The sequence below is a fragment of the Dendrobates tinctorius genome, unplaced genomic scaffold (genome assembly GCF_039654945.1).
Source record: "Dendrobates tinctorius isolate UK_male_01 unplaced genomic scaffold, ASM3965494v1 ptg000245l, whole genome shotgun sequence".
Classification (NCBI taxonomy): Eukaryota; Metazoa; Chordata; class Amphibia; order Anura; family Dendrobatidae; genus Dendrobates; species Dendrobates tinctorius.
The window spans coordinates 8,990,500-9,009,127 of record NW_027361912.1 but is presented as its reverse complement, the minus strand read 5'-3'; the positions used below and the strand labels follow the sequence as shown (position 1 = coordinate 9,009,127).

At 44.2% G+C, this 18,628-nt stretch overlaps 43 non-coding genes across 43 annotated transcripts; all 43 read left to right on the top strand.

Moving 5' to 3' along the window:
- The first annotated feature begins 5 nt into the window (after nucleotides 1–5).
- On the top strand, nucleotides 6–146 carry LOC141062818 (U4 spliceosomal RNA). The gene has a single exon (XR_012224528.1). It is a non-coding gene; the product is annotated as a U4 spliceosomal RNA (small nuclear RNA).
- Nucleotides 147–431: 285 nt separating this feature from the next.
- Nucleotides 432–572, top strand: LOC141061382 (U4 spliceosomal RNA). The gene has a single exon (XR_012223248.1). It is a non-coding gene; the product is annotated as a U4 spliceosomal RNA (small nuclear RNA).
- A 285-nt stretch (nucleotides 573–857) lies between these two features.
- LOC141062092 (U4 spliceosomal RNA) lies at nucleotides 858–998 on the top strand. The gene has a single exon (XR_012223892.1). It is a non-coding gene; the product is annotated as a U4 spliceosomal RNA (small nuclear RNA).
- A 281-nt stretch (nucleotides 999–1,279) lies between these two features.
- LOC141061902 (U4 spliceosomal RNA) lies at nucleotides 1,280–1,420 on the top strand. The gene has a single exon (XR_012223719.1). It is a non-coding gene; the product is annotated as a U4 spliceosomal RNA (small nuclear RNA).
- A 283-nt stretch (nucleotides 1,421–1,703) lies between these two features.
- Nucleotides 1,704–1,844, top strand: LOC141061460 (U4 spliceosomal RNA). The gene has a single exon (XR_012223319.1). It is a non-coding gene; the product is annotated as a U4 spliceosomal RNA (small nuclear RNA).
- Nucleotides 1,845–2,129: 285 nt separating this feature from the next.
- LOC141060902 (U4 spliceosomal RNA) lies at nucleotides 2,130–2,270 on the top strand. Its single transcript, XR_012222814.1, has one exon. It is a non-coding gene; the product is annotated as a U4 spliceosomal RNA (small nuclear RNA).
- Nucleotides 2,271–2,551: 281 nt separating this feature from the next.
- LOC141061901 (U4 spliceosomal RNA) lies at nucleotides 2,552–2,692 on the top strand. The gene has a single exon (XR_012223718.1). It is a non-coding gene; the product is annotated as a U4 spliceosomal RNA (small nuclear RNA).
- A 283-nt stretch (nucleotides 2,693–2,975) lies between these two features.
- On the top strand, nucleotides 2,976–3,116 carry LOC141062964 (U4 spliceosomal RNA). Its single transcript, XR_012224660.1, has one exon. It is a non-coding gene; the product is annotated as a U4 spliceosomal RNA (small nuclear RNA).
- A 283-nt stretch (nucleotides 3,117–3,399) lies between these two features.
- Nucleotides 3,400–3,540, top strand: LOC141062963 (U4 spliceosomal RNA). Its single transcript, XR_012224659.1, has one exon. It is a non-coding gene; the product is annotated as a U4 spliceosomal RNA (small nuclear RNA).
- A 285-nt stretch (nucleotides 3,541–3,825) lies between these two features.
- LOC141061523 (U4 spliceosomal RNA) lies at nucleotides 3,826–3,966 on the top strand. The gene has a single exon (XR_012223376.1). It is a non-coding gene; the product is annotated as a U4 spliceosomal RNA (small nuclear RNA).
- Nucleotides 3,967–4,249: 283 nt separating this feature from the next.
- On the top strand, nucleotides 4,250–4,390 carry LOC141061623 (U4 spliceosomal RNA). Its single transcript, XR_012223466.1, has one exon. It is a non-coding gene; the product is annotated as a U4 spliceosomal RNA (small nuclear RNA).
- Nucleotides 4,391–4,675: 285 nt separating this feature from the next.
- LOC141060947 (U4 spliceosomal RNA) lies at nucleotides 4,676–4,816 on the top strand. The gene has a single exon (XR_012222855.1). It is a non-coding gene; the product is annotated as a U4 spliceosomal RNA (small nuclear RNA).
- A 281-nt stretch (nucleotides 4,817–5,097) lies between these two features.
- LOC141061549 (U4 spliceosomal RNA) lies at nucleotides 5,098–5,238 on the top strand. The gene has a single exon (XR_012223400.1). It is a non-coding gene; the product is annotated as a U4 spliceosomal RNA (small nuclear RNA).
- Nucleotides 5,239–5,521: 283 nt separating this feature from the next.
- On the top strand, nucleotides 5,522–5,662 carry LOC141063043 (U4 spliceosomal RNA). The gene has a single exon (XR_012224731.1). It is a non-coding gene; the product is annotated as a U4 spliceosomal RNA (small nuclear RNA).
- Nucleotides 5,663–5,947: 285 nt separating this feature from the next.
- LOC141062802 (U4 spliceosomal RNA) lies at nucleotides 5,948–6,088 on the top strand. Its single transcript, XR_012224514.1, has one exon. It is a non-coding gene; the product is annotated as a U4 spliceosomal RNA (small nuclear RNA).
- Nucleotides 6,089–6,766: 678 nt separating this feature from the next.
- On the top strand, nucleotides 6,767–6,907 carry LOC141061759 (U4 spliceosomal RNA). The gene has a single exon (XR_012223590.1). It is a non-coding gene; the product is annotated as a U4 spliceosomal RNA (small nuclear RNA).
- Nucleotides 6,908–7,188: 281 nt separating this feature from the next.
- LOC141062527 (U4 spliceosomal RNA) lies at nucleotides 7,189–7,328 on the top strand. Its single transcript, XR_012224286.1, has one exon. It is a non-coding gene; the product is annotated as a U4 spliceosomal RNA (small nuclear RNA).
- Nucleotides 7,329–7,611: 283 nt separating this feature from the next.
- LOC141061654 (U4 spliceosomal RNA) lies at nucleotides 7,612–7,752 on the top strand. The gene has a single exon (XR_012223495.1). It is a non-coding gene; the product is annotated as a U4 spliceosomal RNA (small nuclear RNA).
- Nucleotides 7,753–8,037: 285 nt separating this feature from the next.
- On the top strand, nucleotides 8,038–8,178 carry LOC141062927 (U4 spliceosomal RNA). Its single transcript, XR_012224626.1, has one exon. It is a non-coding gene; the product is annotated as a U4 spliceosomal RNA (small nuclear RNA).
- A 285-nt stretch (nucleotides 8,179–8,463) lies between these two features.
- LOC141061115 (U4 spliceosomal RNA) lies at nucleotides 8,464–8,604 on the top strand. The gene has a single exon (XR_012223007.1). It is a non-coding gene; the product is annotated as a U4 spliceosomal RNA (small nuclear RNA).
- A 285-nt stretch (nucleotides 8,605–8,889) lies between these two features.
- LOC141060901 (U4 spliceosomal RNA) lies at nucleotides 8,890–9,030 on the top strand. The gene has a single exon (XR_012222813.1). It is a non-coding gene; the product is annotated as a U4 spliceosomal RNA (small nuclear RNA).
- A 281-nt stretch (nucleotides 9,031–9,311) lies between these two features.
- On the top strand, nucleotides 9,312–9,452 carry LOC141061899 (U4 spliceosomal RNA). Its single transcript, XR_012223716.1, has one exon. It is a non-coding gene; the product is annotated as a U4 spliceosomal RNA (small nuclear RNA).
- A 283-nt stretch (nucleotides 9,453–9,735) lies between these two features.
- Nucleotides 9,736–9,876, top strand: LOC141062830 (U4 spliceosomal RNA). Its single transcript, XR_012224539.1, has one exon. It is a non-coding gene; the product is annotated as a U4 spliceosomal RNA (small nuclear RNA).
- A 283-nt stretch (nucleotides 9,877–10,159) lies between these two features.
- On the top strand, nucleotides 10,160–10,300 carry LOC141062127 (U4 spliceosomal RNA). The gene has a single exon (XR_012223924.1). It is a non-coding gene; the product is annotated as a U4 spliceosomal RNA (small nuclear RNA).
- Nucleotides 10,301–10,585: 285 nt separating this feature from the next.
- LOC141061559 (U4 spliceosomal RNA) lies at nucleotides 10,586–10,726 on the top strand. Its single transcript, XR_012223409.1, has one exon. It is a non-coding gene; the product is annotated as a U4 spliceosomal RNA (small nuclear RNA).
- Nucleotides 10,727–11,009: 283 nt separating this feature from the next.
- On the top strand, nucleotides 11,010–11,150 carry LOC141062962 (U4 spliceosomal RNA). Its single transcript, XR_012224658.1, has one exon. It is a non-coding gene; the product is annotated as a U4 spliceosomal RNA (small nuclear RNA).
- A 285-nt stretch (nucleotides 11,151–11,435) lies between these two features.
- LOC141061521 (U4 spliceosomal RNA) lies at nucleotides 11,436–11,576 on the top strand. Its single transcript, XR_012223375.1, has one exon. It is a non-coding gene; the product is annotated as a U4 spliceosomal RNA (small nuclear RNA).
- A 283-nt stretch (nucleotides 11,577–11,859) lies between these two features.
- LOC141061050 (U4 spliceosomal RNA) lies at nucleotides 11,860–12,000 on the top strand. The gene has a single exon (XR_012222948.1). It is a non-coding gene; the product is annotated as a U4 spliceosomal RNA (small nuclear RNA).
- Nucleotides 12,001–12,285: 285 nt separating this feature from the next.
- LOC141061520 (U4 spliceosomal RNA) lies at nucleotides 12,286–12,426 on the top strand. Its single transcript, XR_012223374.1, has one exon. It is a non-coding gene; the product is annotated as a U4 spliceosomal RNA (small nuclear RNA).
- A 283-nt stretch (nucleotides 12,427–12,709) lies between these two features.
- On the top strand, nucleotides 12,710–12,850 carry LOC141062188 (U4 spliceosomal RNA). The gene has a single exon (XR_012223979.1). It is a non-coding gene; the product is annotated as a U4 spliceosomal RNA (small nuclear RNA).
- A 285-nt stretch (nucleotides 12,851–13,135) lies between these two features.
- LOC141061151 (U4 spliceosomal RNA) lies at nucleotides 13,136–13,276 on the top strand. Its single transcript, XR_012223040.1, has one exon. It is a non-coding gene; the product is annotated as a U4 spliceosomal RNA (small nuclear RNA).
- A 285-nt stretch (nucleotides 13,277–13,561) lies between these two features.
- Nucleotides 13,562–13,702, top strand: LOC141061394 (U4 spliceosomal RNA). Its single transcript, XR_012223259.1, has one exon. It is a non-coding gene; the product is annotated as a U4 spliceosomal RNA (small nuclear RNA).
- A 281-nt stretch (nucleotides 13,703–13,983) lies between these two features.
- On the top strand, nucleotides 13,984–14,124 carry LOC141061896 (U4 spliceosomal RNA). The gene has a single exon (XR_012223715.1). It is a non-coding gene; the product is annotated as a U4 spliceosomal RNA (small nuclear RNA).
- A 283-nt stretch (nucleotides 14,125–14,407) lies between these two features.
- On the top strand, nucleotides 14,408–14,548 carry LOC141062829 (U4 spliceosomal RNA). The gene has a single exon (XR_012224538.1). It is a non-coding gene; the product is annotated as a U4 spliceosomal RNA (small nuclear RNA).
- Nucleotides 14,549–14,831: 283 nt separating this feature from the next.
- LOC141062515 (U4 spliceosomal RNA) lies at nucleotides 14,832–14,965 on the top strand. Its single transcript, XR_012224275.1, has one exon. It is a non-coding gene; the product is annotated as a U4 spliceosomal RNA (small nuclear RNA).
- Nucleotides 14,966–15,250: 285 nt separating this feature from the next.
- LOC141061073 (U4 spliceosomal RNA) lies at nucleotides 15,251–15,391 on the top strand. Its single transcript, XR_012222969.1, has one exon. It is a non-coding gene; the product is annotated as a U4 spliceosomal RNA (small nuclear RNA).
- A 283-nt stretch (nucleotides 15,392–15,674) lies between these two features.
- On the top strand, nucleotides 15,675–15,815 carry LOC141062961 (U4 spliceosomal RNA). The gene has a single exon (XR_012224657.1). It is a non-coding gene; the product is annotated as a U4 spliceosomal RNA (small nuclear RNA).
- Nucleotides 15,816–16,100: 285 nt separating this feature from the next.
- LOC141061827 (U4 spliceosomal RNA) lies at nucleotides 16,101–16,241 on the top strand. The gene has a single exon (XR_012223652.1). It is a non-coding gene; the product is annotated as a U4 spliceosomal RNA (small nuclear RNA).
- A 283-nt stretch (nucleotides 16,242–16,524) lies between these two features.
- Nucleotides 16,525–16,665, top strand: LOC141061049 (U4 spliceosomal RNA). The gene has a single exon (XR_012222947.1). It is a non-coding gene; the product is annotated as a U4 spliceosomal RNA (small nuclear RNA).
- Nucleotides 16,666–16,950: 285 nt separating this feature from the next.
- Nucleotides 16,951–17,091, top strand: LOC141062560 (U4 spliceosomal RNA). Its single transcript, XR_012224316.1, has one exon. It is a non-coding gene; the product is annotated as a U4 spliceosomal RNA (small nuclear RNA).
- Nucleotides 17,092–17,374: 283 nt separating this feature from the next.
- Nucleotides 17,375–17,515, top strand: LOC141061620 (U4 spliceosomal RNA). The gene has a single exon (XR_012223465.1). It is a non-coding gene; the product is annotated as a U4 spliceosomal RNA (small nuclear RNA).
- A 285-nt stretch (nucleotides 17,516–17,800) lies between these two features.
- Nucleotides 17,801–17,941, top strand: LOC141061114 (U4 spliceosomal RNA). Its single transcript, XR_012223006.1, has one exon. It is a non-coding gene; the product is annotated as a U4 spliceosomal RNA (small nuclear RNA).
- A 285-nt stretch (nucleotides 17,942–18,226) lies between these two features.
- LOC141061234 (U4 spliceosomal RNA) lies at nucleotides 18,227–18,367 on the top strand. Its single transcript, XR_012223115.1, has one exon. It is a non-coding gene; the product is annotated as a U4 spliceosomal RNA (small nuclear RNA).
- Nucleotides 18,368–18,628: the final 261 nt, after the last annotated feature.

The window sequence follows — 18,628 nt, the reverse complement described above, 5'->3', positions numbered from 1 at the left end:
CTTTCAACTTTGCGCAGTGGCAATATCGTAGCCCATGAGGTTTAACCGAGGCGTGATTATTGCTAATTGAAAACTTTTCCCAATACCCCGCCGTGATGACTTGAAATACAGTCAGCTTTGGCAATTTTTGTTGGTCTCTCAGGAGACTTAATCTATGGTATGCAAATAACAGAGTCTTAGCTCCTCCCAGCGTGGAAGAATAGCCTTGCTTCTCACAGCAATGGATTGATGTTTGTTGCTTGGAGCAGAAGGAGAGAGTGAGGCAATCTGCCTGTAATTGCCAAAAATTTCATCTTAACTGAGCCCTTAGAATGTGGAAGCTCAGAATGCCTGGAAGCAGTGTGGGAGGGCTAGTGAGAATTTGTAACTCACCATAGCTTAAACAAGCTCTGCTTTGGACGCAGGAAGGCATTGGTCACAACAGTTCTTTCAACTTTGCGCAGTGGCAATATCGTAGCCTATGAGTTTTAACCGAGGCGTGATTATTGCTAATTGAAAACTTTTCCCAATACCCCGCCATGATGACTTGAAATACAGTCAGCTTTGGCAATTTTTGTTGGTCTCTCAGGAGACTTAATCCATTGTATGCAAATAACAGAGTCTTAAATCCTTCCAGCGTGGAAGAAAAGCCTTGCTTCTCACAGCAATGGATTGATGTTTGTTGCCTGGAGCAGAAGGAGAGAGTGAGGCAATCTGCCTGTAATTGCCAAAAATTTCATCTTAACTGAGCCCTTAGAATGTGGAAGCTCAGAATGCCTGGAAGCAGTGTGGGAGGGCTAGTGAGAATTTGTAACTCACCATAGCTTAAACAAGCTCTGCTTTGGAAGCAGGAAGGCATTGGTCACAACAGTTCTTTCAACTTTGCGCAGTGGCAATATCTTAGCCTATGAGGTTTAACCGAGTCGTGATTATTGCTAATTGAAAACTTTTCCCAATACCCCGCCATGATGATTTGAAATACAGTCAGCTTTGGCAATTTTTCTTGGTCTCTCAGGAGACTTAATCTATGGTATGTAAATGACAGTCTTAGGTTCTCCCAGTGTGGAAGAAAAGCCTTGCTTCTCACAGCGATGGATTGATGTTTGTTTCTTGGAGCAGAAGGCGAGAGTGAGGCAATCTGCCTGTAATTGCCAAAAATTACATCTTAACTGAACCCTTAGAATGTGTAAGCCAAGGATGCCTGGAAGCAGCGTGGAGGGCTAGTGGTGATTTGTAACTCACCATGGCTTAAAATGTTCTGCCCTGGAAGCGGGAAGCCCTTGGTCACTTCTGTTCTTTCATCTTTGCGCTGTGGCAATATTGTTGCCCATGAGGTTTATCCAAGGCGTGATTATTGCTAATTGAAAACTTTTCCCAATACCCCGCCATAATGACTTGGAATACAGTCAGCTTTGGCAATTTTTGTTGGTCTCTCAGGAGACTTAATTCATGGAATGCAAATGACAGTCTTAGCTTCTCCCAGTGTGGAAGAAAAGCCTTGCTTCTCACAGCAATGGATTGATGTTTGTTTCTTGGAGCAGAAGGCGAGAGTGAGGCAATCTGCCTGTAATTGCCAAAAATTACATCTTTCCTGAGCCCTCAGAATGTGGAAGCCCAGGATGCCTGGAAGCAGTGTGGGAGGGCTAGTGAGAATTTGTAACTCACCGTAGCTTAAACAAGCTCTGCTTTGGAAGCAGGAAGGCATTGGTCACAACAGTTCTTTCAACTTTGCGAAGTGGCAAGATCATAGTCCATGAGGTTTAACCGAGGCGTGATTATTGCTAATTGAAAACTTTTCCCAATACCCCGCCATGATGACTTGAAATACAGTCAGCTTTGGCAATTTTTGTTGGTCTCTCAGGAGACTTAATCCATTGTATGCAAATAACAGAGTCTTAGCTCCTCCCAGTGTGGAAGAAAAGCCTTGCTTCTCACAGCAATGGATTGATGTTTGTTGCCTGGAGCAGAAGGAGATAGTGAGGCAATCTGCCTGTAATTGCCAAAAATTTCATCTTAACTGAGCCCTTAGAATGTGGAAGCTCAGAATGCCTGGAAGCAGTGTGGGAGGGCTAGTGAGAATTTGTAACTCACCATAGCTTAAACAAGCTCTGCTTTGGAAGCAGGAAGGCATTGGTCACAACAGTTCTTTCAACTTTGCGCAGTGGCAATATCGTAGCCTATGAGGTTTAACCGAGGCGTGATTATTGCTAATTGAAAACTTTTCCCAATACCCCACCATGATGACTTGAAATACAGTCAGCTTTGGCAATTTTTGTTGGTCTCTCAGGAGACTTAATCTATGGTATGTAAATGACAGTCTTAGGTTCTCCCAGTGTGGAAGAAAAGCCTTGCTTCTCACAGCAATGGATTGATGTTTGTTTCTTGGAGCAGAAGGCGAGAGTGAGGCAATCTGCCTGTAATTGCCAAAAATTACATCTTAACTGAACCCTTAGAATGTGTAAGCCAAGGATGCCTGGAAGCAGCGTGGAGGGCTAGTGGTGATTTGTAACTCACCATGGCTTAAAATGTTCTGCCCTGGAAGCGGGAAGCCCTTGGTCACTTCTGTTCTTTCATCTTTGCGCTGTGGCAATATTGTTGCCCATGAGGTTTATCCAAGGCGTGATTATTGCTAATTGAAAACTTTTCCCAATACCCCGCCATAATGACTTGGAATACAGTCAGCTTTGGCAATTTTTGTTGGTCTCTCAGGAGACTTAATCTATGGTATGCAAATGACAGTCTTAGGTCCTCCCAGTGTGGAAGAAAAGCCTTGCTTCTCACAGCAATGGATTGATGTTTGTTTCTTGGAGCAGAAGGCGAGAGTGAGGCAATCTGCCTGTAATTGCCAAAAATTACATCTTTTCTGAGCCCTCAGAATGTGGAAGCCCTGGATGCCTGGAAGCAGTGTGGGAGGGCTAGTGAGAATTTGTAACTCACCGTAGCTTAAACAAGCTCTGCTTTGGAAGCAGGAAGGCATTGGTCACAACAGTTTCTTCAACTTTGCGCAGTGGCAATATCGTAGCCCATGAGGTTTAACCGAGGCGGGATTATTGCTAGTTGAAAACTTTTCCCAATACCCCGCCATGATGACTTGAAATACAGTCAGCTTTGGCAATTTTTGTTGGTCTCTCAGGAGACTTAATCTATGGTATGTAAATGACAGTCTTAGGTCCTCCCAGTGTGGAAGAAAAGCCTTGCTTCTCACAGCAATGGATTGATGTTTGTTTCTTGGAGCAGAAGGCGAGAGTGAGGCAATCTGCCTGTAATTGCCAAAAATTACATCTTTCCTGAGCCCTCAGAATGTGGAAGCCCAGGATGCCTGGAAGCAGTGTGGGAGGCGTAGTGAGAATTTGTAACTCACTGTAGCTTAAACAAGCTCTGCTTTGGAAGCAGGAAGGCATTGGTCACAACAGTTTTTTCAACTTTGCGCAGTGGCAATATCGTAGCCCATGAGGTTTAACCGAGGCGGGATTATTGCTAGTTGAAAACTTTTCCCAATACCCCGCCATGATGACTTGAAATACAGTCAGCTTTGGCAATTTTTGTTGGTCTCTCAGGAGACTTAATCCATTGTATGCAAATAACAGAGTCTTACCTCCACCCAGCGTGGAAGAAAAGCCTAGATTCTCACAACAATGGATTGATGTTTGTTGCCTGAAGCAGAAGGAAAGAGTGAGGCAATCTGCCTGTAATGGCCAAAAATTTCATCTTAACTGAGCCCTTAGAATGTGGAAGCTCAGGATGCCTGGAAGCAGTGTGGAAGGGCTATTGAGAATTTGTAACTCACCGTAGCTTAAACAAGCTCTGATTTGGAAGCGGGAAGGCATTGGTCACAACAGTTCTTTCAACTTTGCGCAGTGACAATATCGTAGCCCATGAGGTTTAACCGAGGCGTGATTATTGCTAATTGAAAACTTTTCCCAATACCCCGCCATGATGACTTGAAATACAGTCAGCTTTGGCAATCTTTGTTGGTCTTTCAGGAGACTTAATCTATGGTATGCAAATGACAGTCTTAGGTCCTCCCAGTGTGGAAGAAAAGCCTTGCTTCTCACAGCAATGGATTGATGTTTGTTTCTTGGAGCAGAAGGAGAGAGTGAGGCAATCTGCCTGTAATGGCCAAAAATTTCATCTTAACTGAGCTCTTAGAATGTGGAAGCTCAGGATGCCTGGAAGCAGTGTGGAAGGGCTATTGAGAATTTGTAACTCACCGTAGCTTAAACAAGCTCTGATTTGGAAGCGGGAAGGCATTGGTCACAACAGTTCTTTCAACTTTGTGCAGTGACAATATCGTAGCCCACGAGGTTTAACCGAGGCGTGATTATTGCTAATTGAAAACTTTTTCCAATACCCCGCCATGATGACTTGAAATACAGTCACCTTTGGCAATTTTTGTTGGTCTCTCAGGAGACTTAATCTATGATATGCAAATAACAGAGTTTTAGCTCCTCCCAGCGTGGAAGAATAGCCTTGCTTCTCACAGCAATGGATTGATGTTTGTTGCCTGGAGCAGAAGGAGAGAGTGAGGCAATCTGCCTGTAATTGCCAAAAATTTCATCTTAACTGAGCCCTTAGAATGTGGAAGCTCAGAATGCCTGGAAGCAGTGTGGGAGGGCTAGTGAGAATTTGTAACTCACCATAGCTTTAACAAGCTCTGCTTTGGAAGCAGGAAGGCATTGGTCACAACAGTTCTTTCAACTTTGCGCAGTGGCAATATCGTAGCCTATGAGGTTTCACCGAGGCGTGATTATTGCTAATTGAAAACTTTTCCCAATACCCCACCATGATGACTTGAAATACAGTCAGCTTTGGCAATTTTTGTTGGTCTCTCAGGAGACTTAATCTATGTTATGTAAATGACAGTCTTAGGTTCTCCCAGTGTGGAAGAAAAGCCTTGCTTCTCACAGCAATGGATTGAAGTTTGTTTCTTGGAGCAGAAGGCGAGAGTGAGGCAATCTGCCTGTAATTGCCAAAAATTACATCTTAACTGAACCCTTAGAATGTGTAAGCCAAGGATGCCTGGAAGCAGCGTGGAGGGCTAGTGGTGATTTGTAACTCACCATGGCTTAAAATGTTCTGCCCTGGAATCGGGAAGCCCTTGGTCACTTCTGTTCTTTCATCTTTGCGCAGTGGCAATATTGTTGCCCATGAGGTATATCCAAGGCGTGATTATTGCTAATTGAAAACTTTTCCCAATACCCCGCCATGATGACTTGGAATACAGTCAGCTTTGGCAATTTTTGTTGGTCTCTCAGGAGACTTAATTCATGGAATGCAAATGACAGTCTTAGCTTCTCCCAGTGTGGAAGAAAAGCCTTGCTTCTCACAGCAATGGATTGATGTTTGTTTCTTGGAGCAGAAGGCGAGAGTGAGGCAATCTGCCTGTAATTGCCAAAAATTACATCTTTCCTGAGCCCTCAGAATGTGGAAGCCCAGGATGCCTGGAAGCAGTGTGGGAGGGCTAGTGAGAATTTGTAACTCACCGTAGCTTAAACAAGCTCTGCTTTGAAAGCAGGAAGGCATTGGTCACAACAGTTCTTTCAACTTTGCGCAGTGGCAATATCGTAGCCCATGAGGTTTAACCGAGGTGTGATTATTGCTAATTGAAAACTTTTCCCAATACCCCGCCATGATGACTTGAAATACAGTCAGCTTTGGCAATTTTTGTTGGTCTCTCAGGAGACTTAATCTATGGTATGCAAATAACAGAGTCTTAGCTCCTCCCAGCGTGGAAGAATAGCCTTGCTTCTCACAGCAATGGATTGATGTTTGTTGCCTGAAGCAGAAGGAGAGAGTGAGGCAATCTGCCTGTAATTGCCAAAAATTTCATCTTAACTGAGCCCTTAGAATGTGGAAGCTCAGAATGCCTGGAAGCAGTGTGGGAGGGCTAGTGAGAATTTGTAACTCACCATAGCTTAAACAAGCTCTGCTTTGGAAGCAGGAAGGCATTGGTCACAACAGTTCTTTCAACTTTGCGCAGTGGCAATATCGTAGCCTATGAGGTTTAACCGAGGCGTGATTATTGCTAATTGAAAACTTTTCCCAATACCCCGTCATGATGACTTGAAATACAGTCAGCTTTGGCAATTTTTGTTGGTCTCTCAGGAGACTTAATCTATGGTATGTAAATGACAGTCTAAAGGCCCTTTTACATTTAGCGATGCACCAGCGATTCAACCAGCGATCCGACCCGGTCAGGATCGCTGGTGCATCGCTAAATGATCGCTAGTGAGCTTTCATACAGAATGATCTCACAGCGACGCAGCGGACGATACTTACCTTTCACACACAGCGATCCTGGCGTCCTCCCGCCCGCCTCCACGCATCGCTGGACGTCACAGCAGGAAGCCCAGCAGGAAGCGCCCGACGAGAAATGGAGCCGGACATTCTCGCGCGATCAGCGATGAGCAGCGGGGGAGCCGGTCGGAGGTAAGTATCACACATAGCGATATCGCTAGCAATATCGCTATAACGTCACAAAACCAGTGACGTTTTAGCGATATTGCTAGCGATATTGCTTAGTGTAAAACCCCTTTAGGTCCTCCCAGTGTGGAAGAAAAGCCTTGCTTCTCACAGCAATGGATTGATGTTTGTTTCTTGGAGCAGAAGGCGAGAGTGAGGCAATCTGCCTGTAATTGCCAAAAATTACATCTTAACTGAACCCTTAGAATGTGTAAGCCAAGGATGCCTGGAAGCAGCGTGGAGGGCTAGTGGTGATTTGTAACTCACCATGGCTTAAAATTGTCTGCCCTGGAAGCGGGAAGCCCTTGGTCACTTCTGTTCTTTCATCTTTGCGCTGTGGCAATATTGTTGCCCATGAGGTTTATCCAAGGCGTGATTATTGCTTATTGAAAACTTTTCCCAATACCCCGCCATGATGACTTGAAATACAGTCAGCTTTGGCAATTTTTGTTGGTCTCTCAGGAGACTTAATCCATGGTATGCAAATGACAGTCTTAGCTCCTGCCAGCGTGGAAGAAAAGCCTTGCTTCTCACAGCAGTGGATTGATGTGTGTTTCCTGGAGCAGAAGGAGAGAGTGAGGCAATCTGCCTGTAATTGCCAAAAATTGTTTTTCCTGATCCCTTAGCATGTGGAAGCCCAGCATGTCTGGAAGCAGCGTGGGAGGGCTAGTGGTGATTTGGAACTCACCATAGCTTAAACAAGTTCTGCCTTGGAAGCGGGAAGACCTTGATCACTTCTGTTCCTTCATCTTTGCGATGTGGCAATATCGTAGCCTATGAGGTTTAACCGAGGCTTATCATTGCTAATTGAAAATTTTTCCCAATACCCCGCCATGATGACGTGAAATACAGTCAGCTTTGGCAATTTTTGTTGGTCTCTCAGGAGACTTAATTCATGGAATGCAAATGACAGTCTTAGCTTCTCCCAGTGTGGAAGAAAAGCCTTGCTTCTCACAGCAATGGATTGATGTTTGTTTCTTGGAGCATAAGGCGAGAGTGAGGCAATCTGCCTGTAATTGCCAAAAATTACATCTTTCCTGAGCCCTCAGAATGTGGAAGCCCAGGATGCCTGGAAGCAGTGTGGGAGGGCTAGTGAGAATTTGTAACTCACCGTAGCTTAAACAAGCTCTGCTTTGAAAGCAGGAAGGCATTGGTCATAACATTTCTTTCAACTTTGCGCAGTGGCAATATCGTAGCCCATGAGGTTTAACCGAGGCGCGATTATTGCTAATTGAAAACTTTTCCCAATACCCCGCCATGATGACTTGAAATACAGTCAGCTTTGGCAATTTTTGTTGGTCTCTCAGGAGACTAAATCTATGGTATGCAAATAACAGAGTCTTAGCTCCTCCCAGCGTGGAAGTATAGCCTTGCTTCTCACAGCAATGGATTGATGTTTGTTGCCTGGAGCAGAAGGAGAGAGTGAGGCAATCTGCCTGTAATTGCCAAAAATTTCATCTTAACTGATCCCTTAGAATGTGGAAGCTCAGAATGCCTGGAAGCAGTGTGGGAGGGCTAGTGAGAATTTGTAACTCACCATAGCTTAAACAAGCTCTGCTTTGGATGCAGGAAGGCATTGGTCACAACAGTTCTTTCAACTTTGCGCAGTGGCAATATCGTAGCCTATGAGGTTTAACCGAGGCTTGATTATTGCTAATTGAAAACTTTTCCCAATACCCCGCCATGATGACTTGAAATACAGTCAGCTTTGGCAATTTTTGTTGGTCTCTCAGGAGACTTAATCCATTGTATGCAAATAACAGAGTCTTAGCTCCTCCCAGCGTGGAAGAAAAGCCTTGCTTCTCACAGCTATGGATTGATGTTTGTTTCTTGGAGCAGAAGGCGAGAGTGAGGCAATCTGCCTGTAATTGCCAAAATTTTCATCTTAACTGAGCCCTTAGAATGTGGAAGCTCAGAATGCCTGCAAGCAGTGTGGGAGGGCTAGTGAGAATTTGTAACTCACCGTAGCTTAAACAAGCTCTGCTTTGGAAGCAGGAAGGCATTGGTCACAACAGTTCTTTCAACTTTGCGCAGTGGCAAGATCATAGTCCATGAGGTTTAACCGAGGCGTGATTATTGCTAATTGAAAACTTTTCCCAATACCCCGCCATGATGACTTGAAATACAGTCAGCTTTGGCAATTTTTGTTGGTCTCTCAGGAGACTTAATCCATTGTATGCAAATAACAGAGTCTTAGCTCCTCCCAGCATGGAAGAAAAGCCTTGCTTCTCACAGCAATGGATTGATGTTTGTTGCCTGGAGCAGAAGGAGATAGTGAGGCAATCTGCCTGTAATTGCCAAAAATTTCATCTTAACTGAGCCCTTAGAATGTGGAAGCTCAGAATGCCTGGAAGCAGTGTGGGAGGGCTAGTGAGAATTTGTAACTCACCATAGCTTAAACAAGCTCTGCTTTGGAAGCAGGAAGGCATTGGTCACAACAGTTCTTTCAACTTTGCGCAGTGGCAATATCGTAGCCTATGAGGTTTAACCGAGGCGTGATTATTGCTAATTGAAAACTTTTCCCAATACCCCACCATGATGACTTGAAATACAGTCAGCTTTGGCAATTTTTGTTGGTCTCTCAGGAGACTTAATCTATGGTATGTAAATGACAGTCTTAGGTTCTCCCAGTGTGGAAGAAAAGCCTTGCTTCTCACAGCAATGGATTGATGTTTGTTTCTTGGAGCAGAAGGCGAGAGTGAGGCAATTTGCCTGTAATTGCCAAAAATTACATCTTAACTGAACCCTTAGAATGTGTAAGCCAAGGATGCCTGGAAGCAGCGTGGAGGGCTAGTGGTGATTTGTAACTCACCATGGCTTAAAATGTTCTGCCCTGGAAGCGGGAAGCCCTTGGTCACTTCTGTTCTTTCATCTTTGCGCTGTGGCAATATTGTTGCCCATGAGGTTTATCCAAGGCGTGATTATTGCTAATTGAAAACTTTTCCCAATACCCCGCCATAATGACTTGGAATACAGTCAGCTTTGGCAATTTTTGTTGGTCTCTCAGGAGACTTAATTCATGGAATGCAAATGACAGTCTTAGGTCCTCCCAGTGTGGAAGAAAAGCCTTGCTTCTCACAGCAATGGATTGATGTTTGTTTCTTGGAGCAGAAGGAGAGAGTGAGGCAATCTGCCTGTAATGGCCAAAAATTTCATCTTAACTGAGCCCTTAGAATGTGGAAGCTCAGGATGCCTGGAAGCAGTGTGGAAGGGCTATTGAGAATTTGTAACTCACCGTAGCTTAAACAAGCTCTGATTTGGAAGCGGGAAGGCATTGGTCACAACAGTTCTTTCAACTTTGTGCAGTGACAATATCATAGCCCATGAGGTTTAACCGAGGCGTGATTATTGCTAATTGAAAACTTTTCCCAATACCCCGCCATGATGACTTGTAATACAGTCAGCTTTGGCAATTTTTGTTGGTCTCTCAGGAGACTTAATCTATGGTATGCAAATGACAGTCTTAGGTCCTCCCAGTGTGGAAGAAAAGCCTTGCTTCTCACAGCAATGGATTGATGTTTGTTTCTTGGAGCAGAAGGCGAGAGTGAGGCAATCTGCCTGTAATTGCCAAAAATTACATCTTTCCTGAGCCCTCAGAATGTGGAAGCCCAGGATGCCTGGAAGCAGTGTGGGAGGGCTAGTGAGAATTTGTAACTCACCGTAGCTTAAACAAGCTCTGCTTTGAAAGCAGGAAGGCATTGGTCACAACAGTTCTTTCAACTTTGCGCAGTGGCAATATCGTAGCCCATGAGGTTTAACCGAGGCGTGATTATTGCTAATTGAAAACTTTTCCCAATACCCCGCCATGATGACTTGAAATACAGTCAGCTTTGGCAATTTTTGTTGGTCTCTCAGGAGACTTAATCTATGGTATGCAAATAACAGAGTCTTAGCTCCTCCCAGCGTGGAAGAATAGCCTTGCTTTTCACAGCAATGGATTGATGTTTGTTGCCTGGAGCAGAAGGAAAGAGTGAGGCAATCTGCCTGTAATTGCCAAAAATTTCATCTTAACTGAGCCCTTAGAATGTGGAAGCTCAGAATGCCTGGAAGCAGTGTGGGAGGGCTAGTGAGAATTTGTAACTCACCGTAGCTTAAACAAGCTCTGCTTTGGAAGCAGGAAGGCATTGGTCACAACAGTTTCTTCAACTTTGCGCAGTGGCAATATTGTAGCCCATGAGGTTTAACCGAGGCGGGATTATTGCTAGTTGAAAACTTTTCCCAATACCCCGCCATGATGACTTGAAATACAGTCAGCTTTGGCAATTTTTTTTGGTCTCTCAGGAGACTTAATCTATGGTATGTAAATGACAGTCTTAGGTCCTCCCAGTGTGGAAGAAAAGCCTTGCTTCTCACAGCAATGGATTGATGTTTGTTTCTTGGAGCAGAAGGTGAGAGTGAGGCAATCTGCCTGTAATTGCCAAAAATTACATCTTTCCTGAGCCCTCAGAATGTGGAAGCCCAGGATGCCTGGAAGCAGTGTGGGAGGCGTAGTGAGAATTTGTAACTCACCGTAGCTTAAACAAGCTCTGCTTTGGAAGCAGGAAGGCATTGGTCACAACAGTTTTTTCAACTTTGCGCAGTGGCAATATCGTAGCCCATGAGGTTTAACCGAGGCGGGATTATTGCTAGTTGAAAACTTTTCCCAATACCCCGCCATGATGACTTGAAATACAGTCAGCTTTGGCAATTTTTGTTGGTCTCTCAGGAGACTTAATCCATTGTATGCAAATAACAGAGTCTTACCTCCACCCAGCGTGGAAGAAAAGCCTAGATTCTCACAACAATGGATTGATGTTTGTTGCCTGAAGCAGAAGGAAAGAGTGAGGCAATCTGCCTGAAATGGCCAAAAATTTCATCTTAACTGAGCCCTTAGAATGTGGAAGCTCAGGATGCCTGGAAGCAGTGTGGAAGGGCTATTGAGAATTTGTAACTCACCGTAGCTTAAACAAGCTCTGATTTGGAAGCGGGAAGGCATTGGTCACAACAGTTCTTTCAACTTTGCGCAGTGACAATATCGTAGCCCATGAGGTTTAACCGAGGCGTGATTATTGCTAATTGAAAACTTTTCCCAATACCCCGCCATGATGACTTGAAATACAGTCAGCTTTGGCAATCTTTGTTGGTCTTTCAGGAGACTTAATCTATGGTATGCAAATGACAGTCTTAGGTCCTCCCAGTGTGGAAGAAAAGCCTTGCTTCTCACAGCAATGGATTGATGTTTGTTTCTTGGAGCAGAAGGAGAGAGTGAGGCAATCTGCCTGTAATGGCCAAAAATTTCATCTTAACTGAGCCCTTAGAATGTGGAAGCTCAGGATGCCTGGAAGCAGTGTGGAAGGGCTATTGAGAATTTGTAACTCACCGTAGCTTAAACAAGCTCTGATTTGGAAGCTGGAAGGCATTGGTCACAACAGTTCTTTCAACTTTGTGCAGTGACAATATCGTAGCCCATGAGGTTTAACCGAGGCGTGATTATTGCTAATTGAAAACTTTTTCCAATACCCCGCCATGATGACTTGAAATACAGTCACCTTTGGCAATTTTTGTTGGTCTCTCAGGAGACTTAATCTATGATATGCAAATAACAGAGTTTTAGCTCCTCCCAGCGTGGAAGAATAGCCTTGCTTCTCACAGCAATGGATTGATGTTTGTTGCCTGGAGCAGAAGGAGAGAGTGAGGCAATCTGCCTGTAATTGCCAAAAATTTCATCTTAACTGAGCCCTTAGAATGTGGAAGCTCAGAATGCCTGGAAGCAGTGTGGGAGGGCTAGTGAGAATTTGTAACTCACCATAGCTTAAACAAGCTCTGATTTGGAAGCGGGAAGGCATTGGTCACAACAGTTCTTTCAACTTTGCGCAGTGACAATATCGTAGCCCATGAGGTTTAACCGAGGCGTGATTATTGCTAATTGAAAACTTTTCCCAATACCCCGCCATGATGACTTGAAATACAGTCAGCTTTGGCAATCTTTGTTGGTCTTTCAGGAGACTTAATCTATGGTATGCAAATGACAGTCTTAGGTCCTCCCAGTGTGGAAGAAAAGCCTTGCTTCTCACAGCAATGGATTGATGTTTGTTTCTTGGAGCAGAAGGAGAGAGTGAGGCAATCTGCCTGTAATGGCCAAAAATTTCATCTTAACTGAGCTCTTAGAATGTGGAAGCTCAGGATGCCTGGAAGCAGTGTGGAAGGGCTATTGAGAATTTGTAACTCACCGTAGCTTAAACAAGCTCTGATTTGGAAGCGGGAAGGCATTGGTCACAACAGTTCTTTCAACTTTGTGCAGTGACAATATCGTAGCCCACGAGGTTTAACCGAGGTGTGATTATTGCTAATTGAAAACTTTTTCCACTACCCCGCCATGATGACTTGAAATACAGTCACCTTTGGCAATTTTTGTTGGTCTCTCAGGAGACTTAATCTATGATATGCAAATAACAGAGTTTTAGCTCCTCCCAGCGTGGAAGAATAGCCTTGCTTCTCACAGCAATGGATTGATGTTTGTTTCTTGGAGCAGAAGGCGAGAGTGAGGCAATCTGCCTGTAATTGCCAAAAATTTCATCTTAACTGAGCCCTTAGAATGTGGAAGCTCAGAATGCCTGGAAGCAGTGTGGGAGGGCTAGTGAGAATTTGTAACTCACCGTAGCTTAAACAAGCTCTGCTTTGGAAGCAGGAAGGCATTGGTCACAACAGTTCTTTCAACTTTGCGCAGTGGCAAGATCATAGTCCATGAGGTTTAACCGAGGCGTGATTATTGCTAATTGAAAACTTTACCCAATACCCCGCCATGATGACTTGAAATACAGTCAGCTTTGGCAATTTTTGTTGGTCTCTCAGGAGACTTAATCCATTGTATGCAAATAACAGAGTCTTAGCTCCTCCCAGCGTGGAAGAAAAGCCTTGCTTCTCACAGCAATGGATTGATGTTTGTTGCCTGGAGCAGAAGGAGATAGTGAGGCAATCTGCCTGTAATTGCCAAAAATTTCATCTTAACTGAGCCCTTAGAATGTGGAAGCTCAGAATGCCTGGAAGCAGTGTGGGAGGGCTAGTGAGAATTTGTAACTCACCATAGCTTAAACAAGCTCTGCTTTGGAAGCAGGAAGGCATTGGTCACAACAGTTCTTTCAACTTTGCGCAGTGGCAATATCGTAGCCTATGAGGTTTAACCGAGGCGTGATTATTGCTAATTGAAAACGTTTCCCAATACCCCACCATGATGACTTGAAATACAGTCAGCTTTGGCAATTTTTGTTGGTCTCTCAGGAGACTTAATCTATGGTATGTAAATGACAGTCTTAGTTTCTCCCAGTGTGGAAGAAAAGCCTTGCTTCTCACAGCAATGGATTGATGTTTGTTTCTTGGAGCAGAAGGCGAGAGTGAGGCAATCTGCCTGTAATTGCCAAAAATTACATCTTAACTGAACCCTTAGAATGTGTAAGCCAAGGATGCCTGGAAGCAGCGTGGAGGGCTAGTGGTGATTTGTAACTCACCATGGCTTAAAATGTTCTGCCCTGGAAGCGGGAAGCCCTTGGTCACTTCTGTTCTTTCATCTTTGCGCTGTGGCAATATTGTTGCCCATGAGGTTTATCCAAGGCGTGATTATTGCTAATTGAAAACTTTTCCCAATACCCCGCCATAATGACTTGGAATACAGTCAGCTTTGGCAATTTTTGTTGGTCTCTCAGGAGACTTAATTCATGGAATGCAAATGACAGTCTTAGGTCCTCCCAGTGTGGAAGAAAAGCCTTGCTTCTCACAGCAATGGATTGATGTTTGTTTCTTGGAGCAGAAGGAGAGAGTGAGGCAATCTGCCTGTAATGGCCAAAAATTTCATCTTAACTGAGCCCTTAGAATGTGGAAGCTCAGGATGCCTGGAAGCAGTGTGGAAGGGCTATTGAGAATTTGTAACTCACCGTAGCTTAAACAAGCTCTGATTTGGAAGCGGGAAGGCATTGGTCACAACAGTTCTTTCAACTTTGTGCAGTGACAATATCATAGCCCATGAGGTTTAACCGAGGCGTGATTATTGCTAATTGAAAACTTTTCCCAATACCCCGCCATGATGACTTGTAATACAGTCAGCTTTGGCAATTTTTGTTGGTCTCTCAGGAGACTTAATCTATGGTATGCAAATGACAGTCTTAGGTCCTCCCAGTGTGGAAGAAAAGCCTTGCTTCTCACAGCAATGGATTGATGTTTGTTTCTTGGAGCAGAAGGCGAGAGTGAGGCAATCTGCCTGTAATTGCCAAAAATTACATCTTTCCTGAGCCCTCAGAATGTGGAAGCCCAGGATGCCTGGAAGCAGTGTGGGAGGGCTAGTGAGAATTTGTAACTCACCGTAGCTTAAACAAGCTCTGCTTTGAAAGCAGGAAGGCATTGGTCACAACAGTTCTTTCAACTTTGCGCAGTGGCAATATCGTAGCCCATGAGGTTTAACCGAGGCGTGATAATTGAAAACTTTTCCCAATACCCCGCCATGATGACTTGAAATACAGTCAGCTTTGGCAATTTTTGTTGGTCTCTCAGGAGACTTAATCTATGGTATGCAAATAACAGAGTCTTAGCTCCTCCCAGCGTGGAAGAATAGCCTTGCTTTTCACAGCAATGGATTGATGTTTGTTGCCTGGAGCAGAAGGAAAGAGTGAGGCAATCTGCCTGTAATTGCCAAAAATTTCATCTTAACTGAGCCCTTAGAATGTGGAAGCTCAGAATGCCTGGAAGCAGTGTGGGAGGGCTAGTGAGAATTTGTAACTCACCGTAGCTTAAACAAGCTCTGCTTTGGAAGCAGGAAGGCATTGGTCACAACAGTTTCTTCAACTTTGCGCAGTGGCAATATTGTAGCCCATGAGGTTTAACCGAGGCGGGATTATTGCTAGTTGAAAACTTTTCCCAATACCCCGCCATGATGACTTGAAATACAGTCAGCTTTGGCAATTTTTGTTGGTCTCTCAGGAGACTTAATCTATGGTATGTAAATGACAGTCTTAGGTCCTCCCAGTGTGGAAGAAAAGCCTTGCTTCTCACAGCAATGGATTGATGTTTGTTTCTTGGAGCAGAAGGCGAGAGTGAGGCAATCTGCCTGTAATTGCCAAAAATTACATCTTTCCTGAGCCCTCAGAATGTGGAAGCCCAGGATGCCTGGAAGCAGTGTGGGAGGCGTAGTGAGAATTTGTAACTCACCGTAGCTTAAACAAGCTCTGCTTTGGAAGCAGGAAGGCATTGGTCACAACAGTTTTTTCAACTTTGCGCAGTGGCAATATCGTAGCCCATGAGGTTTAACCGAGGCGGGATTATTGCTAGTTGAAAACTTTTCCCAATACCCCGCCATGATGACTTGAAATACAGTCAGCTTTGGCAATTTTTGTTGGTCTCTCAGGAGACTTAATCCATTGTATGCAAATAACAGAGTCTTACCTCCACCCAGCGTGGAAGAAAAGCCTAGATTCTCACAACAATGGATTGATGTTTGTTGCCTGAAGCAGAAGGAAAGAGTGAGGCAATCTGCCTGTAATGGCCAAAAATTTCATCTTAACTGAGCCCTTAGAATGTGGAAGCTCAGGATGCCTGGAAGCAGTGTGGAAGGGCTATTGAGAATTTGTAACTCACCGTAGCTTAAACAAGCTCTGATTTGGAAGCGGGAAGGCATTGGTCACAACAGTTCTTTCAACTTTGCGCAGTGACAATATCGTAGCCCATGAGGTTTAACCGAGGCGTGATTATTGCTAATTGAAAACTTTTCCCAATACCCCGCCATGATGACTTGAAATACAGTCAGCTTTGGCAATCTTTGTTGGCCTTTCAGGAGACTTAATCTATGGTATGCAAATGACAGTCTTAGGTCCTCCCAGTGTGGAAGAAAAGCCTTGCTTCTCACAGCAATGGATTGATGTTTGTTTCTTGGAGCAGAAGGAGAGAGTGAGGCAATCTGCCTGTAATGGCCAAAAATTTCATCTTAACTGAGCCCTTAGAATGTGGAAGCTCAGGATGCCTGGAAGCAGTGTGGAAGGGCTATTGAGAATTTGTAACTCACCGTAGCTTAAACAAGCTCTGATTTGGAAGCGGGAAGGCATTGGTCACAACAGTTCTTTCAACTTTGTGCAGTGACAATATCGTAGCCCATGAGGTTTAACCGAGGCGTGATTATTGCTAATTGAAAACTTTTTCCAATACCCCGCCATGATGACTTGAAATACAGTCACCTTTGGCAATTTTTGTTGGTCTCTCAGGAGACTTAATCTATGATATGCAAATAACAGAGTTTTAGCTCCTCCCAGCGTGGAAGAATAGCCTTGCTTCTCACAGCAATGGATTGATGTTTGTTGCCTGGAGCAGAAGGAGAGAGTGAGGCAATCTGCCTGTAATTGCCAAAAATTTCATCTTAACTGAGCCCTTAGAATGTGGAAGCTCAGAATGCCTGGAAGCAGTGTGGGAGGACTAGTGAGAATTTGTAACTCACCATAGCTTAAACAAACTCTGATTTGGAAGCGGGAAGGCATTGGTCACAACAGTTCTTTCAACTTTGCGCAGTGACAATATCGTAGCCCATGATCTTTAACCGAGGCGTGATTATTGCTAATTGAAAACTTTTCCCAATACCCCGCCATGATGACTTGAAATACAGTCAGCTTTGGCAATCTTTGTTGGTCTTTCAGGAGACTTAATCTATGGTATGCAAATGACAGTCTTAGGTCCTCCCAGTGTGGAAGTAAAGCCTTGCTTCTCACAGCAATGGATTGATGTTTGTTTCTTGGAGCAGAAGGAGAGAGTGAGGCAATCTGCCTGTAATGGCCAAAAATTTCATCTTAACTGAGCTCTTAGAATGTGGAAGCTCAGAATGCCTGGAAGCAGTGTGGGAGGGCTAGTGAGAATTTGTAACTCACCGTAGCTTAAACAAGCTCTGATTTGGAAGCGGGAAGGCATTGGTCACAACAGTTCTTTCAACTTTGTGCAGTGACAATATCGTAGCCCACGAGGTTTAACCGAGGCGTGATTATTGCTAATTGAAAACTTTTTCCAATACCCCGCCATGATGACTTGAAATACAGTCACCTTTGGCAATTTTTGTTGGTCTCTCAGGAGACTTAATCTATGATATGCAAATAACAGAGTTTTAGCTCCTCCCAGCGTGGAAGAAAAGCCTTGCTTCTCACAGCTATGGATTGATGTTTGTTTCTTGGAGCAGAAGGCGAGAGTGAGGCAATCTGCCTGTAATTGCCAAAAATGTCATCTTAACTGAGCCCTTAGAATGTGGAAGCTCAGAATGCCTGGAAGCAGTGTGGGAGGGCTAGTGAGAATTTGTAACTCACCGTAGCTTAAACAAGCTCTGCTTTGGAAGCAGGAAGGCATTGGTCACAACAGTTCTTTCAACTTTGCGCAGTGGCAAGATCATAGTCCATGAGGTTTAACCGAGGCGTGATTATTGCTAATTGAAAACTTTTCCCAATACCCCGCCATGATGACTTGAAATACAGTCAGCTTTGGCAATTTTTGTTGGTCTCTCAGGAGACTTAATCCATTGTATGCAAATAACAGAGTCTTAGCTCCTCCCAGCGTGGAAGAAAAGCCTTGCTTCTCACAGCAATGGATTGATGTTTGTTGCCTGGAGCAGAAGGAGATAGTGAGGCAATCTGCCTGTAATTGCCAAAAATTTCATCTTAACTGAGCCCTTAGAATGTGGAAGCTCAGAATGCCTGGAAGCAGTGTGGGAGGGCTAGTGAGAATTTGTAACTCACCATAGCTTAAACAAGCTCTGCTTTGGAAGCAGGAAGGCATTGGTCACAACAGTTCTTTCAACTTTGCGCAGTGGCAATATCGTAGCCTATGAGGTTTAACCGAGGCGTGATTATTGCTAATTGAAAACTTTTCCCAATACCCCACTATGATGACTTGAAATACAGTCAGCTTTGGCAATTTTTGTTGGTCTCTCAGGAGACTTAATCTATGGTATGTAAATGACAGTCTTAGGTTCTCCCAGTGTGGAAGAAAAGCCTTGCTTCTCACAGCAATGGATTGATGTTTGTTTCTTGGAGCAGAAGGCGAGAGTGAGGCAATCTGCCTGTAATTGCCAAAAATTACATCTTAACTGAACCCTTAGAATGTGTAAGCCAAGGATGCCTGGAAGCAGCGTGGAGGGCTAGTGGTGATTTGTAACTCACCATGGCTTAAAATGTTCTGCCCTGGAAGCGGGAAGCCC